Below are 18,483 nucleotides of genomic sequence, written 5' to 3' on the forward strand. Positions count from 1 at the left end.
TTTAGCAATACCAAAACAAACCAAAGTCCAGACTACAGACGTGTGTTGCTCCTTTCTGGGGCTCATTACTGAGGTGCAGCTGCTGTCTTTGAAGGAGTTTTTGGACCCCACCATAGTCTTCAATTGTGTCACTGCTGAATTTTTTTATGTCCTCACCTTTGACTGCTGAGAATAAATGAGCCTCACTATGTGATTAACCTATTGGGGTTTATTTTCAAGGGAGATTTTTGTTAAAAACAGCTTTCCTGATTCTTCTGTAAGTTTTTCTTTTTGAGTAATGTATTGAAACTCCACCAAGGCAAAGCCTGAGACTGAAGTAATGATATTAACACACCTGAACAGCTCCTATTTTTCCCCTTGCACTTGCTTAAAAAATAGACGGGATCTGCTTTCATTGGTCTGAAAACAACAATTTCCTGTGAAACGTTTCTAACCCTCAGGGCCTTGGGGTGTCTGTGCACATCTCTATCAATATTCTTTTGCTGGTGCGAATGGAAAAAATTGTGGTAGCTTGTAGCCTATTAATATTCCTTTAAAGGCTTGTTTCAGAATAAAAAATAAAATGACCCCACTTCCAAAAACAAACAAACAAAACCCCTGAGTTCCTGGTGCAGATTGTATGTGGAAAATCCTTAGACTCACCCTGTCACTATCATCCCTCTAAATGGAAATCTCCCAAGTGAGAAGGGGCCCTGTTTCATAAGCAGGACAGACACTCACAACTCCAAGAGGGGTTGGAGTCAGAAAAAAAAAAGAAAGGGAAGTGCTGCTGGAATAAGGGAATCCACCCATCATCTGCAAAAAGGGAAAGAAAGGAGAACAGAAACATGAGCGAGAGGGAGACAGAACTGTGCCAGCATTTACATTTCAATGCAGCATATACATGCTGTATTTACATGTACAGCAGTGGAACACCCATGTGCCGCACGTGTGCTCTCCTTCACACTCACACACAGCACTGAGGACCCTGAGGCTGCAGTGAGCTCAGCCTGATCACCCAAATCAGCGCGAAGGACTGGGGGCTGGCGTGTACCCAGCTTTCTCCCTCTTGTTCTCTGACTAGCTAGGGACAATCAATTTCGAAAGCACCTGCAGACGCGGGTTGGTGGGCTTTATTTTCAGACGGGCCAAGCACTCAGAACTCTTGTTAACTATGTGAAAGCCGCAGCCTCAGCATTTCTGAAAATCAGGCTCAAGGTGTCTTAAGTCGGGCTCCCAAAATCTGCCGCACCCACTTGTCAGAATGGGTCTGCAATGAACTAATACATTCTCTAACCGAGCGCACAGACCCAGACACACTCTTTGGCCAGGTACCTCCACTCCACCCACCAGCAGGCGGGCTACAATCATCTTCCCTTGACTTCAACACTCTGCTCAGCAGCCACAGCTACACAACTAGCTTTGTAACACAATCACATCAACAGACGCTTGCTGGTAGCCTAACGCTTGCCTGCGGGCCTCACTTCCCTCGCACTCAGGCCAGTTTTACACATCAATGGAGTGACTGTGGAGGGTTTACACCAGGGAAAGGCAGCGGAGGATCAGGCTCCATGTCTCACGGTTTGGGGGGGTTAAATAATCTTCCCACCCCCTTTACTCTCCCTGATGTCGGGCCTGTTGTTGTAAAGCTACCATCCCCATGCCCCTGGGAAGCTAATTCCCATGCAGCGGTGCAGCCTGCCGCTCTGCGGGGCGCGATGGCGTCAGCAGGAGGTGCAGTTAGAGCTACCGGCCAGCAGGTGGCCCCAAGATGACTCCAACCTGGTGTCTGGGAGGATGGCCAGATTTCCAGCGCGCCCAGGTCCCACGTCGCACCCGGAGCAGAGAGTTCCAGCGGGTGGCCGTGTTGGTCTGTATACAGCAAACCAGCCAGAGTCCGGCAGCGCTTTATACCGCACCGTAGGGCTGCTCCTGTCGCTGCCTCTTTTACTTCACTCTCACTTGCAATCCAGACCTCGGACACAGGGATCCTGATGAAAACCACCCGGGGAGAGAGCCAGCCAGCAGTACGAAATCATTGCCCTCATTTCCTGAGGGTGCTTAGGCCAATAGGGGAGATACTCCGCCCTTCACCGCTGATTGGCCTGTTTTATAACCCCCTCAGTCACGGGGGAGCTGGCAGGGCGTCCCATGTCCTTCCAACTGGCTCGCTGGCTTTGCGCTGCTCGACGCTGCACCCAAACTCCCGCGGGTCACTATCCCGCAGCCTCAGACTTCGTTTGCCTAAGTGCCTGGCAGGTTTCTAGGTGGCTAACCCGTCTGGAGGCTGCTGCAGCGCTGGCTCCTGCGCTCTGCTGTGCATGTCAATAGCCAGCAGCAGGGTCCCAGGCAATGCCCCAGCTGCTCAACGGGGTGCTAAGGCCTGCAGGCTGGGCAAGGCAGACCTGCGGAGTGAGGCTGCGCACAGGGCTCTGCTCGCCGAGCGCCGCTCTCTGCCTTCGAGGCTGACCGGAAGGCCCAACGGCTCCTTTCCTGTGGCGCCAACACACCAGCGCCCGGAAATCCAGTTCAGACAGCCCTGATTCAATCCTACCCGTTGGCCCTGTGGCTGCTCCTGACACCAGGGCTGGGGCACAGGATTGCTGCTCCCCCCGGACTTTCACAGCTGCTGCTCACTCTGTTAGTCTAAGGGTGAGCTTTCAATGGAGGGGCTAGCTGAACAGTGACGTTCCAGCACACGCAGGCTCCTGTGATTGCCCTGGGCTGTTTGCAGCTGTCATCTCAGGGACACACGGGTGGTGTCAAAGCAGCAGGGAGGGAGGCAAGGCTGGCGAGGGAAGTGAGGGAGCTGCTGTGACTGAGGCCTGCACTCAGGAGGACAAGTGCAGGTGCTGAGAAAGGGGGTGCAGGGAGTGACTGAGTAGGATGGGGCCTGCTGTGGGGCAAGGCTGCCCCAGCCTGGGCAGTGACTTGGGTGGGGGGGGGTCTGGATGGTGGGAGTTTGGGATTTGAATAGACAGCAACAGATCCTGTCAGGGAGCAGCTTCTTACAGTGAAAAGCTCATTAATGGACAAATCCTGCTGAATGAGTGGGGAGAACAGCAATGTGTCGGGGCTCCAGAGCAACGACTGGAAAAGCAGATAGAACTGAGCAGAAAAGCAATGCTCTGCTGGTGTGTTAGACGCTCCTGTGGGATATGATAGGCTGCTACACCCTGGCTGTAGCATTCATTACAAAAAAGCACTCACTGTGTTCAAGCCTGTAGCACTTTCCCATGAGGCGGGGCAGTGCTGAGGCAGTGGGGAGAGCAATCTATTGAAACAAAAACGCTGTTAATCATTTCTGGGGAATATTCTCCTCCCACTCTGTGCTAAGAGTCTGATCCTGCAAACCCTTTACTGGTCCAGTAATGGACTCCTGACCCGAGAAACTGCATTACTCCTGTGACTAAGGCTTAGTAGCACTGAGCCTGGAATTGTTACATTTATGAGAATAATCCTGATTTCAGACTTGTTGAAAACCATCAGATGGGGACTCTCAGCATCTATTGTCAGTGGTCACGTCCCTGGTTTCCGAACCACCGGTTCCCAGGCACATTGCACAGGAAAGTCTGTGCAGCCTTGGCCACATGTAATTCCATGACAACTAGGATTTACAGGCAAGGTGTCACTTTCTGGGCTCCCAGCTTCCTCTCCCCTTTAACATTTTTTCAAAAAAGAAAAATGGTGACACTTTTGAAATGAATGGCTAGAACCAGAGATTTCCAGAGCTCGCGGCTGCAGACATTCAGAATGCATGAAACGTTAGAGGGCTTCTTGTGTTGGTGAACATCCAGATTTATTTCAGGCAGTACAAAGACTTAGTCAATATCTACCTCTCAGGTCACTATATCTTAAGAATCAGCTATTGCCTTATATTGTGAGACTAGCTTGGGTTACTCTGCAGGAATACTTTGTGTGACAGCGTTTTCTGATCTTTGCTCTGTGCCCTGCTTCATAAAATCTCTGTCATTCTGTGGCCAAGGATTTGGGATTTGACTGGGAAGGAGGAGAACTGGCACATCCTTGGGGCCAGGGGTTAAAGCAGGTCATACATGGAGGGACGCGCGTGGTCATTAGCAACTGTAGGTGTCTTATGCCCTCGACCATGTTAGTCATGCCATGGTGCTGTTGTGACATGACAGTGCCAGGCAGCGTGGCTAGGAAGAGCCGAGCTGGAGCACGCAGAGCGCGTTATGATTCTGCAAAGGCCGTGGAGCTGTGCTCCTGGAGGTGGCTGTGAACTAGGTGATGTTCCCCTTGCTCGATTTTGCTTCTGCCTGAAGAGGCACTGGTTTATTCCGGGAGTTCTCAATACGCCCCTGCCCCTGGCCTGTGGCTGCAGCTCTGCACTCGGGTTGGAAAGGCAATCGGATGGCTGGCTCTGAGCTAGCGGCCCAGACCCAGACCCAGATCCAGCTTGCACGCAGCATGCGCCTCATGGCAGAGCATTGTCCTTATCCTCAGCGTAAGGATCACAGCCAGACTGCATCTGCCAATGCCCAGCCAATGCAGGCTGCTGTGGCATGTGAACATCACCCTGTGACCCTTATTAACAGCTGGCTACTCTGGGAAGCTCTGCACGCATTGTCCACCTTGGGGTCACCCCTGTCAGGCCATCGTCCTGGTTGGCATTCTTCTGTTCACTGACTCTCTCTGCGCAGTGTGTACCTCTGGCGACTCCTTCCGGCTGAATGCCTTAGTTCCAAAGTGTGCTTTGCTGCCCTAGCCGGCCTTAGCCCAGCACCGAGAGACCAGCGAGAGTTTGTAAAGGGGGATTTGTCAGAACTCTGAGAGCCTTCGTTCTTAGAAACCTCCGACTCAGTGGGCCATAGATACGGGCATTCCCCAGCTGATGTGAGTGCTGCTTTATGCAATATCCAGGCACTGTCTGGAGAAGCCTGGGCTGCAAAAGGTCATTGGATTAGTAAAACTTTTGACATTTCCCTGGATTGCTGCTTCTCCTGTTGCTGAACTCACTGCCCTGAGTTATAATTCCTTGCTGAAGGAGGAAAGCTTGTTAGAGTGACGAGGGGGCAGGGGAAGGGGATAACCATAGTTGGTCATTTGCCGTTTATCGGATGTTGCTTTTCTGTCTCATTGCCCTGCCTTATGTTTCCACTGTGCTGGGTTTCCTGCCCATGTGCTCTCCTCAGGATGGAGGGATGAGCACGCTCTCTGCTTTCTTCTCTTCCCTCTCCGATGGCCTCGGTGCCAAGTTGGTTGATTCATATTGGACACAAAGTACAAGCCAAGGTCTCCTCATACTCTGAATGCCCTCAGCAGCCCCCCAACGGGATCCAGACACGTTCCGCTCCCGGCCGGAGGGGAAAGGAACTTGTATAATCTCTGACTCTGGAACACTGAGTGGTCACTGCAGGGAACATTTTAGCCTCGCTAACTGCGTCTCCATTCCAAACCCTGCAGCCAGCCACGGCTTGGCAATGCAGGTTTTGCCCCCAGTGTGCACTGTCTTCTTGTGCTGCCAGATGAGCTACACAACTTGGGAACCGTAGGGGCGCTATCACACAGCAACTGACACTGAGACGCCATGTTCGCTGTGGAGAACATTCGTCTCCTTCTGCCAAGCCACAGGGAAAAATAAGTTTCCACTCTGAGACCTGTCTTGTAGAATGGAAAAATCCGTGTGGGGAAGCCTGGAATGTAAAGCTCGATTGCAGCAGAGACCCAGTCGTGAGAGGAACCTGGAGGGAGACAACAACAAAAGAAAAAGGAGCGTAACTAGTGAAAAGCACGGTCCACCCCCACTGGTGAATGAGTGAGCGCACCTCTGTACCTTTATCCTGCCGGGCATCTGGTTCCAACCTCGGACTGGTGGAAATGCCACTGAAGGATATTGGGTTCAAGTAACGTGATGCTGGTGGGAGGGAGAATCCGAGCTGGAGTCAAACGATACTTTATGGAAAACACCCAGAACAGGACTAAAGCAGCACACCAGATATAGTCTAACGCAGCACACCCGATATAGTCTAACGCAGCACACCGGATATAGTCTAACGCAGCACACCGGATATAGTCTAACGCAGCACACCGGATATAGTCGGCCCTAACAGGCCCCTCACCCAGATCTTCCACCTCTGCTCTACAGCAAGCAAAAGGAGAAATAATTGTCAGACCTTTTGCATTCTGATTTGCCCCCAAATAACAATAGAGGGAGCTACTGATGGTGCAAATGGTGCCATGAGAAGGGGAGACAGCTTGGTGATCTCCAAACCGTCCATTTATGTAGCTCATAAATAACTATCGATGACCACTGGACAGGGGGCTGGACTTTGAAAAGTTCTTCCCTGGGGCATTACCGTTAGGGAGGGGGCAAATTGAGGCAGCTGATGTGGAGAACAAAAGGAAAAGCCAAGCTATCCTGAGGTTTCAGTTCTTTAGGTGGTTAGGTTTAGATTCCATGGTCCTCTGGGTTTGGGGCCAGAAGCAGAAGCAGAAGACCACAGCTCTAGGTTCATGGTATTTATGTCACCACTGAAAATGGGAACGTTCTGGAAATCCTGCAAAGAAGCCTGTGTTCTGTGGGATTACAAGGGAGAAGCATGGAATAGTTAAGCCTCTGAACTGTCAGATGCTTCTCTGAATTGAGCCCTGGCCCCCGAACACCCTTTTGTGATTCATCCATGACAAACAACAGTGACTTTGTTACACAAACAGTTTTAAGAAGAATGCTCCTTCCCCTTAATTTCTGCGACTTGTCTGCATCTGAGTGATCCCCGCTGAGCTGTAAGTGGATTACCCCTGTTTTATAAGAGCAGAGAGAAAATATGAAGCCTATGCCTTTTCTAGTAAGATGCAGACCTTTAAATTCCAAATCTTTAATCTGCTTCCGCCTCCTTGCTGATCCTTGTAGCTGTTTAAAGCACTTACTGAGCCCTGTCTGTAAAAGGCACAGCTGCTTTTTGTTCATGCCATGAATCTTTTCTTCAAAAACTCCTCCTGAATCTACCCAGTGTTCCTGAAAAGTTGCACACGCTTCTATTCTTTTGAGATGAGGACTCCACCGTCCGGTTTACAGAGCTATAAAAGAGGAAGTAGGCTACTTGGCAGAGCACACCTTGAGATCTGCCAGGCTAAGTTCACAGATGTTTCTCAGATGGGCGATTTGGAAATGAAGATCTACGTGGCATCTGTCAAAGGGCTCATGTTTCTGATCTGTGACAAACACTGCGCAGGATCCTGCCTGCACTGCCGGCTAATGCTGCGCCCTGTCGATACACCCATCACGGCTGCTAAGCCTGGGTAATTTACTGACCTTCTTTCGGGCACTCGTGTGTACCTCATAACTCTCTTGTCCATAATGAAAAATTAGCTCTTCTTGTGGTTCTCTCCGCAATGCCACAGAGCTACAGCAGAGGTTCACAAATGCTTTTCAAATTAGGAACCACGTCTTAATTATATGAGTGCCTCAAGTCCCTGTGGCAGCTACAGCCACTGCTCGTGTGCAGAACAGTGGGAGGAAATAGGTCTACATATTTTTAGCTGTATAAAAGTCGGAGCCGGTGCTATGGCAGCTCTCTGTGACCCACCCTCTCTCACATCTCCATGAACCACCCACAAGCACCCCACAGACCCCGTGTGCCACGGTGCTCTTTGGGAAACACTAGACAAGGCTTTAGCCCCTGACCCTATAACCTGGGCCTGATCCATCCCGGGCTTGCCCCAGTTTGAGCAGGGATGACACCCCTGACGTCCCTGGGCCTGGATTTTACCTACTGCACCGATTTGATTCATTTGCACAAATGAACCCTTTACTGTGAAAATACCTTCTCTTGAAAGTACATCAGTGGTGGGGCTAGTGGGTGCCAGGAGGGGGCCTGGCAGGCAGGCAGGAGAGAGACTGCAGTGATTTGCTTACAGCAACTCTCTCTGTACTAGTCTACATGAGGGAGCTAGGCACAAGAAAATAACCATAAAAACCCTCAGCTACTCACTGAACCAGCAAACCACGTGGGCTTCTGTGGGGATTCACCAGACCCCAGCATGGGGACGTGTCAGCCAGCGTTTCTCGGTCCCCAGCGCAAAAGGAACCACCTTTGCACGTTGCCACGTTCTCCTAGAGGCCTGAGTAGGATGCACTGAGGTGAGCTAGGTGCTCTCCTGGGAAAATCAAAGAGAGCTGTGGGCACGTCCCTGGGCCCCTTTCTCCCACGGCCAGCATGGCCACTCTCCCCTGGGCCGGCAGCCTCCTTTCATACAATCGCACTAGCTGAGCTTCTGCTGCATTTTTGATTGCAACAATAAAATGGTGACACATGAGAGCTGCCATGCTGGACATGTTCCAGTCACCTCCTGCCCCTCTGAAAGCTGCTAAACCTGCCCACCAGCCAGCTGGGAATAGCAAGGGGCTCCCCCCCCGCCCACAGCGCAGCCCCCTATAATTTGCTGTAGGTTGATGGAGAGCAGCTCTGTCTACCCTGTATAGGGCCACAGTGGTTAAGCCCTCAAGGGTGCAACAGTCAGGCTGCTTGAGCTGCATTCAGTTTTAGCACCTCATGAAGTGCCTTGCTTGGAGTGGGAGGGCAGCTAGATCTGGGGCCGGATCAGATGAAAAGGAGGCATAAAACACTGGAACACATTTGTCCAACGTGAACGCTGAATTATAACTCTTCACTCTGCAGCATGCAATAAAAACCCAACTGCAAAGTGCTTATACTTCTTGCAGTGTTCTGTAAATCATGAGAGAGAGCAAAGAATTAGGCAACAGGTTTCTGAAGAGTTATGAGTAATGGTTTGTCATCCCCAGTTCAGGCCCATGCTAAAAATCTTTTTAACTACTGCATTAACTGGTTCATTGTTAGTGCAGATGAAAGCTCCAGGGTCACACGCTGTTATAATTTCAGCATCCTGCCTGGTTCATCCGGGTACATTTAGACGGTTGTAGGGCCCATGAATGCCCCTTCTGCAGATGGGCTCTGCACATGCAAGGGTTCTGTTGTCTTCATTTTGATGGAATACGGGGGCCCAAAGAGTCCAAGGTGTTAACATGACCTGTCACTGCCCAGCATTAATCAGTGCTAAACAACATCTAGGGTGTGGCAGCTAGAGATCTTAGCCTGCTTACTACCAGGGCAAACAGACCATTAAAAACCCTTTTAACCTTTCATTCAAGATACAGAGAAGGGAGAAAAGAAAAAGGTGAAAGCGTTTGAAATGGAAAGCATTAAACAAGGCTTTCATTTTAACCATATCCATTGCTCCCTTTCCCTGCAGCTGGAGAAAGCCTTTAAAAAGAAAAGCCCTTGTCTACCAGTCTCTTCGATGGGTTAAAGATGGCAATAGCTGACCTGCTGGGGAAGAGTGAAGCAGTTGGTTGAGATGGGCTGGAGCTGTTGCTGAAGTCCAATCCCATTTCCTGATGAGATAACACAGACACACACAACAGAGAGAGAAAAGAAAGAAAATGCAGCTTCAGTCTCTGGTGTTAACTTTCATCTGCAACCTCACTGCTGGAGAAACATAGGCCCAGCAGCCGGTCTTATCAGCCACGCCGAGACCTGGCAACCCTGTACCAGTGTGGGGCTGATTTGGGCATTGCATTCAGCTGCCTCTTTCTGGTCACAAGCTGACAGCAGTCTTGCAAAATACAGAGTCTTGGCTGGCTAAGCCGGAGCCGTATCAGACAGAAGACAAGAGCAGAGAATAGGAAAGAGAAACAATAAAAGCGTGGAAGGAAAAGAACACTGAGGAGGGCACACATCCCTGGTGGTGTTTGGGATTTAACTGGCTTTGGTGGAGGGGGGATGTCACCTGGCTCCCTCTCACTGGCGGGTCTGGTCAGGACATCTCTCAGGATGAAGGAGGGCCCAGTAGACAGGGGTGTGGGGATGGCAGCCACGTTGCTGATGCTTGCTCCTTCTCGTTCCCTCATCTTTCACTCAGCCTGTCTTCCGGTGACCGGTTTTTCCTCTGTGCTAATCTTCCTTCCAGTCTCTTTTTTGAAGAGCTCCCAAGGGAGCGGTGGGTGGCAGACAGCCCAATTGCTGACACCCCAGCTGTGGTTGATTGATTTCCAGTCCTACGCTGCTCTTCTTTCCCAGGTATGCTCTTAGCCCAGCCTTTGAGTTACATCGGGAAGCCTTTTTGGTTGGATTAATTCAGTCTTTCTGTCTTGCTTTTGCACTATGTCCCATCAACACTTGTTAGAGGTTGTGACACTTTATGAACTTTCACTCACTTTTCACAGCTGAGCTCACAAGTGGAAGAAATGTGTAGGCCCAGGCACAGCACTAGCACCAAGAGCATTAATCATTAGGTGACTCATGAGCGTAAGCCCTGCCAAGTATCTGCAGATGAAGAAGCAACAGAAACAGGGACGCGATTACTTCAATTCACTCCTTGGGTCAGAGAGTTTAGGCCTAAAACTTTCTTATTCCAATCTAGAAATAGGAAACTCTGTAATCAGACCCTACAGGACATGCTATAGCAACAACTAGCATTTAATATTACTTAGCTACGTTTCATTGTAATAAATGTTCTGTGTTCCCAGAATTAATACAGAGCAGATACAGGGCAGGGTCAGTTTGAAACGTGGCAGATGGTGGCATTACGAATATTTGTACAGACTTCTAAATGCTACTTGGAAGTCTATAGTTTTCTGACCTCCACTCACAGCTCAGACGCACGCAGTACTCTAAAGTGCCTGTACAGAACCCAGTGGCAGAGCAGAAATGGGGAGGACAATTCAATACCTTAGGCATGTAAAAGACTGGCACTGGCAGAGTTAGTGTCTTTCTAAGTCCTAGGCGTGCATAAATTGCAAGCTTGGAAACCCATGATCTAGCGTGATGTGCTGCAGAATTTGATATGGGGCGTTGCAGTTTGTGTGGTGGGGCTTTATGCGTTTTGTGACTGATGGACTTGGGGGATTTCCATTTTTTCTGAATTTCCATTTGATCTGGATATTTGTGTTAATTTTAACCTTCATTTTTGGGGCTTCTGATTCTGTATGGATGCTGGTACAGTGCGCACTGCACTCCTGTGATATACCGTCAATGCTGGCTGAACAGCTAGTGCTGAAACAAATCCACGCTGGAAAAAGGAAAGGAGCCGCCTTTCCCTGCTGCCTTCTACATGACCCGTTGTCAGCTGCAATGCAAAGACGCTAGTATACAATGCAAACCAACAATAAATTGTGTGTGCAGCACAGGGTCTCTCTCCTTGCTAGGCAGAGCTGAGAGCAGATCGACAGGCCCAGTGCTATCCTAAAGCTGCAATCCCACGGAAGGGAAGGGAAGGGAACGGGGACAAAGTGCACTTTATTTATTGTATTCATTTTCTTTCTTTGCTTGCTGCTTGGGCTAATTTCATTGAGGCTCCCACTAGCATTAATTTTACCTCCACCCCTGAGTACCCTGCGATCTTTGCTAAGCTTTAAACTACTTTGCAATGAAGCAGAGGTGTCAGGGGCAAAGAAAGATTTGGGCCGGCTGCCCTAAGCAGCTCGCCGGCCCGGCTGGGAATGCAGTGGCTCTAAGCACTAGGTTTAATGATGGGGAAAGCTCAGCACAGCAGGTGATTTTACATAAAACAAGGTCCTGCTCCCTCCATCAGCCCTCCCACCAAGCTTCTGTTCACCCCTCCCTCCTCTGGGGCAGAGTCTCTCTCTTCTTTATCCCTCCCGCCTCCCTGCTCGGGCCCACTACCACCTCGGTGCAGATCATGTCCCACCCCCAGTGGAGCTGTATCCCTGGCAGCTCCTGTCATTACTCTCAGCTGCGGAGGGTAAGGGCTGGCAGCAGACAGCAGCATGAGATGCGTGTGCTGGGGGTCAAGGATGGTTTTCAGCAGCAAGGGAAAAGAAACAAGTCTTGATGGAATGACTCCTGCCCCAACCCTCCCCAGGCTCCTACGGACTCTCCAGCCCAGAAGTGTTATCCAGGTGAGAATGAGATAATCCCTAAGGGATGCCAGCATTTACCTAGAACAGGTTACTGAAGCCAGGAGGCTGTGGGCAGAGGCTGGCCTAGCATGCGGCCATGCATATGCAGGCAGAGCTCCTTCCCTCAATGACACGGATGCCAAGCATGAGTTCTGGAAGGCTGGGTGACAGAGAAATGAACTACCGGACTCGAGACGCAGCACTCTGAAATTTCATTCTGCAAGAATTAGTTAAAAAGACACAAATCCATCTGATAATCTTCCAAGACTCATCCCAGCCGCCATATGCGGCACACTCACTGATAAGGAGTGCTTTCCTCTAATAAGGACTAAACACTGACAACTAGGCAAGATGTAAGGGGGATGGAAAAGTCAGACTATTTCCAGACCCAGGTTACAAGTTTATTAGTTCTAGTTACTAGCACTAACCTCATTTGGACCACTAGCGATTGCAGGGCAGTCGCTTCTTCAATACATGCACCCATGTACACCAATAAACACAGCAAACACTCACACACTGAAAGAGCAAATATTAGTAATGAACTAAAATAACTAGCGCTGGTTTGACCTTGTCTACCCCCTTTCATCGGAAGATCTCAAAGCACTCATAAAGATGGACGTCAGGGACAGAACCCCGGAGTCGTGACTCCCAGCTCTCTGCTCTAGAGACACTGGCTCTTGATTGGTTTGTTTGCGATTCCCAGCTGTCGCGCTGACACCGGCCAGTCTGGAAATACAGGGTGGAAACTGGGCTACAGTTCAACTGGGCAGGGCAGACTCGGCTAGTAGAGGCGGGGGCTCCCCTGGCCCTGAGCAAAGCTGTGCTGTCCCAATGGGGGCACTCCTTGGCAGAGCTGGGCTCTACTGCCAGCCTCATGGTGGCGTGATAACTGCGACGGTCTGTCTGCTGCTGGCTATAAAACAATCAGATCATTTTTAATAATGTTTTTGTCTCTCTCTTTGCTGCCATCTTTAGCAGCAGCTGTCCGGGATGGCATCAATGCTGGTAGCAGCATACTTCATGCTTTTACCCTGCAGTTCAAAGAACCTCGTCAGTCTTGGCACAACGCGAGTCTTTTCTCAGAAAGTGACCCGGGTCTTAGCTAGCCTGGAACGTTACACACGGGGGCTGCCTCTCACTGTCTCTCCCCACACCACGGATAAGCTCATTCACTGGGCAGTGTGACAAAAGCTGACTTGTAGTGCAATTGCTTTCAGATGAATTGCATCCTAGCCAGTATCAGCACCAGCCTCAGTTCCCAGCTCCCTGGGAGTAATAAAGTAAGTCACACCAAGGATTTGAAAAGGGGGAAACGTCTCCAAGCTCTTGCACTAAATGAAGTTATTCAGAGCACCTTGGAGAGGAAGCCATGGATGATAAATCACGGGGGATCAGCTCTCATTTCAGCCTGAGCCCGGACTGGCCTGATTCATTATTGTCTTCTGCTGAGAGGACAACGACAGCTCCAGTTCCTGGTTCCTGTTGCTAAAGTAGCACCCAGAGGGGCTTGGACATGTGGCTGCACTGTTGAAATAACGTGTAAGTCAGTTGTAAAGTGGAGGCTCTTTCGAGGAGCCTGTTTCCTGTGCAGCAACCTAACCACGTGGTTCTTTTCAGAACCCTTTTCCTGGGCCTGGCAAGTTGTGTTCTTATGCAGGAGCCCCAAGCTCAGCTGAATGGGAGGCAAGGGTGGAGGCAGAGCCAGGTAAGTCCCAAACAGTTAGGGGTGGGGAATCCGCACGGGGTGGTGATGTACGTCCCCCGTAGTTCCAACACCAAAGAAGGACCAGGGTCAGATGGTGCATGTTCCTCCTCTTGTAGCCGTGACTGCGGTCCCCATAACCATCAGCATGGGCCACAGGGCCCTCTGGAGAGCAGCCCCGCAGGGGTTTGTGCACAGGCTCTCTGTGCAGAGCTGATGATCTCGTTTTCCACCTCCCAGGGACTTGGGGCGGGGCACAGGGCCTAGAATGGACCATCACCGGAGAAGGGCCATGTGTGTACACCCTGTCACTGATCACAAGAGCGGATGCTGCAGAGCGGCAGGGGCTAGAATGGACCATCACTGGAGAAGGGCCATGTGTGTACACCCTGTCGCTGATCACAAGAGCGGATGCTGCAGAGCGGCAGGAGAGGATGGATTTTCTTGGGGTGCTGGAGAAGAGGGGAGCAGCTAGACTGAAGCAGCTGACGGTGAAAAGGCTTTTCGATTATTACCCCGGGATGAAAGTGCTGTGTATTGTCGAGCGATTCCCAACGACAGAGAGTAAATATTAAAGTCAGTCAGTCCTGGGGGAGAAAGAAATAAAAAGGGACGACACTTTTCCAACCCACTCTGTCTTCTCCACCTACGCAAACGGGGACAGTCTGGGGCAAATGTCTTTACCTCTCTGTACAAGTTCACACAATGCACTAGAGCTAGGGAGAGGACACACGTCCCATCTCTAACCACTCTTATCGACGCTGCCTCCCTTGGCCAAACCCAGCTACAGTTCATTCGCTGTTTTGGGGAAGTGACAAATGCTTTTGTACACACTTGGCCAGGTTCAGAGGTAGGGGTAGATAAGCAAACATCCACAAAAGAAGCCCCTTCTCTGCATGTGTAGGAAGAAAGTCTTATGAAATCGCTGTTCCCTAGTCAGTGGAATGTTGCCTCTGAATGTGACGGGTGTTCGTCACGTGCAGAGTAGTATTTGGCCACATGCCTTCTGTGACATCTAGTGGTTGCTTTAAAATGAGATCCTGAATATACACAACTGTATCACAGCCCATGCTGAGAAGCCAGGACCCTGGAAATGGGAGCACAGTCATTTCATTTCATTAGCACATCCCCGCACACCTTCCAACTGCTCTCACAATACAAGCAGAGCATTGAGGGAGTAGAAGACAAAGGAATCCTTGCACCTTTAGTAAGATTTTTTTCATCATCAATTATCTTTTTTCTTAGGGAGAATATGGAGGAGTTAATTATGTGTGGTGTTACTTTAGTTTTTGCTGGTGGACATACATTTATTTCTGCCTGACTCCCTTTCATATCAGACTGTATTGCATGACTGTAATACTATGCATGTTAGTTTATGTGCTGTGACCAGTGCAAACAAATACACAATTAGAGCAGCAAACATCAGCTGCAACTTTACTGTAGGAACTTAAAGGGAGCAGTGAACTCTTACCTGTTTATACAATTTTTTCCTTTTAAAATTCAAAATCTGTAAGGACACAAACACACAGATGGGTCCCAAGACAGCACATGGAACATAGTTATAATGGAGATGGATGCAACACAGAATTATTTTCCAAACTAAAAGCAAAATCATGATAAATCAAAGACAAAACTAAGACCACCCAAAAATGAAGATGTATGGAAAATGTTTTATTCTGTTTAGGGTTAAGGTAAAATCTCCTTCTGCAGCAGGTTTGCAGATTGTGATATATGAGCAGTAGTTAGGGAGATTTATGCATGTTTGAGCCCTGCCTCTCTCTTTCTCCCTCCATTGCTTTTATGGCCTCAGAAGAAACCCTCTAATGAACTGTAAGATCTGTGTTATCAGTCCACAGTGTCACACTATATCATGTTAGGGTTCAGCACACAATTTATGGGATAGCTTTAAGGTTTTCCCCCGATGGCCCCATTGCCACCAGTGCAGACTAAGCAAGAGGTGGGACGCAAGAGGTGTCTAGGAGCAGTGAATAAGGGCCAGGGGGATTCTCCGAAGAACCTGTGTGACGCAGGGGCACAACGCCCACCAAGACACAGAGACTTCTGCTCCTCAGTCATTCCGGTGCAATTCTGCATGCACCCAGAGCCTTGTTTTACACAGCTGACCAGCTGCCACAGCACCGTGGGTGCTTTAAAAAGCAGCCGTGAGTGGCAGACGGAGAGCCAGTTCCTCTCTTCTCCTGTGTTAAATTGCACGAGTTAATGCTGGGGAAAGGTGCCCAACACAGAACAGCCCTTGGACAAGTCTCTCCACACACAATACCACCTTCCACTCACATGCCTCAGTCTTGACTGGCTGGGCTGACCATTCTCCAGGCCCATTGGCCCGGATCCTCCCTGCAGCGACTGCCAGTACGGGAGCCAGCTGTGGAAGTGGCGTTTGTGCCCTTTCTCATGGGCTGAAGAGCCCGCAGATGAGAGCTCTCGCCAGCCGCCACCGGCTGGGTTGCAGGTGCCTGTAAGAAGTGGGGCAGCCCACCTGACGGGCCAGCACCTGGGAGGGACTCACGGGTCCAGATGGGAGGCAGAGACTGTGCTGCCGATTAGGTAATTTAGATCAACAGTTCCCAACCTGGAGGGCGGGGCACCAAAGATTACAGGGGCTCCATAGACCGTCAGCATTACTGATGTCATTTAGCCCCTCAAACTTGGCGCTGGGCACAGCAGGCTCGAGCGCTGCGCCGGCCAGAGTGGAGGAGCAGCCTCGAGCGCCGGGCCGGGCCGGGCCGTGCCGTGCCGGGCCGGGCCGGCTGGAGCGAAGAAGCAGCCCCCGTGAGGAAGCAGCAGCCCCGAACTCCACTCTGGCTGGAGAGGAGTAGCCCTGTCCCGGGGGGGGGGGGCCTGGAGAAGCCCCAGCCAGCCCGCCAGAGCCCCCTCCATTACCCTCAGTGCGGTGGCAGCTGCGCCAGGGAAGGCTCAGAGAAGAGTAATTGATTATTGATTGTTGCTATGATTTATGTAGTGGAGTGTTGCTGTTATTACCATCATCGTGTTCAGTGTTCAGAGGGTTCTGCGTGTCTGTAGCCGGAAGGAGCGAGGGGCAAGGAGGACGTTTATGGCTTGTCCCTGGCATTTCCATGCTGTGAAACCAGCTCTTCTGTGTGGGCTGTGCCACTGGGCAGTTATTGCTGTTTACGGCCTGTAGGCTGAGGGACCCGTGGAAAAGTCCACTGTGCAGGGGAGGCCAGGAGGTGCCTGAAGGGCAGACGTGGAATCGCTATGGTCATGGGTTCGCTGACACCAGCTTTTGCTGTGAGCGTCCCCGGTGGCCAGCACCCCGGGTCAGACACCCCCTCGTTTGACGACATCGCTCAGGAAATGGAAATGGTGATCAGCAGGGGGACAGAACAGAGGATCAAAGACAAACAAAAGAAGAAGCCGCTGTAGGGGGCACATTGACTGGAATGCTTCCTCCAGCCCCCATGCCTGTGGAGTCTGCAAGGCCAGGCCTCTGCACCCTGCCCGGTCCTCGAGAATCACTCAGCACAGGCATTTCGGCAGCATCCCGTACCTAACAGTGCCTCAGTCCCCACCTCCGGCCTGCGCGGGGTGCAACGGGAGCAGTGCACGGCCTGTGGCAAAGCGGGGGGGGGGGGCAAGTTGGCTGACGGGGGTCCCCTGGTCACTTGATTTCAGTGGGAGTTAGGCGCCGAGGTGCTTTTGAAGATCTCACTGGCACCTAAACTCCTCCAAGACTCAGGGCCCTATCTCCTGACGTGTTCTGCTGCTTAAACGGGAAACATTGTAGGAAACAGCGATGACACAACAGCTCATGCCCTGTGTGAAGAGCTACGTGGTCGCATCGCCCACAAACGAGCACTTGTCCCTTCGGAGACATTTCAGAGAGGAACCTCCCCCCTCAGTGGCGAACATCCGCAGCAGAGAGGAGGAATAACAGCAGCAACCGTGTAGCAATGCTGCTGCTCACACAGAAAAAGGTGTGTGCTAGGAAGACATGTATGTATGGATCGGGGCCTCATCAGACATTGGTACGGATCTCCCACTCCTGCTCACACACATGCGTGTGCATGCAGACACACTCACACACTGTTCTGGGCTGCATCTGACTAGTGCTCCTTGGGGGTCCCAGAAGAACTGGACTGCCCAGACCCTAGGGTTTGCCAGGCTCATGGTGGCACTTCAGTCCTGGAGCATCTCCACTTCCTGATAGAAACATTTCTGCATCTCTGGGGCTGAGCAAGGAACAAGGAAGGTAAAAATAAGACACTGGGCCTTTTACTTTGCACTGAACACAACAGAGAGCATCTCGGCTGCCTGGAACCTAGCGCCTGGGCAGGAGTGCGCCTGACAGGAGCGCAAGGCTGGGCGTGCCAGAGGCAAGTCACACTTCCTGCTTTTCCTAGCTCTGCAAAGGCCTCGTTTCTCTCAGCTGTTGGAGCATATTAAAGACAGCAGGAGCTGGGTGCATGCTCAGGTGTCCCGCTGTCTGTCTAGCAGAAGACTCACGTTGTGTAGCAGAAGTACAGCAGATGGACCAGCGTCAGGGTGCTGGAGCAGGGAGCTCGGAGGAGGCTGCACTGCTCTCTGTGGGCTGTCAGCTGTGAATTAATGGCCTATGCCACCTCCTCCCCCACTGAGACACAGGCATTTGCACCCCCACCGCTCAGCCACCCCATGGCCAGATGTCAGCAGCTCGGACTCCTCCAGCCTGCACCCTCCTCATCACAGTTTCTCTTCTTCACTTCTGGGCCCGGTCCTGGGGCCCGCTCACCACCAGTGGCACGTCCTCCTGGTCTCTCTTTCCAGGTGCCGCAGTCTCTCCACTCATCTTCTTCTCGCACCCTGTGGCCCCTCTTGCTCCAGCTGCCTGTTGTGACGTGGCCTTCCGGCCAGGTCGCCATCATCCCCCCTTGCGGCCAGG

The sequence above is a fragment of the Emydura macquarii genome, unplaced genomic scaffold (genome assembly GCF_026122565.2).
Source record: "Emydura macquarii macquarii isolate MOO-44397 ecotype Brisbane River unplaced genomic scaffold, CSIRO-AGI_Emac_v2 contig_691, whole genome shotgun sequence".
NCBI classification, from domain to species: domain Eukaryota; kingdom Metazoa; phylum Chordata; order Testudines; family Chelidae; genus Emydura; species Emydura macquarii.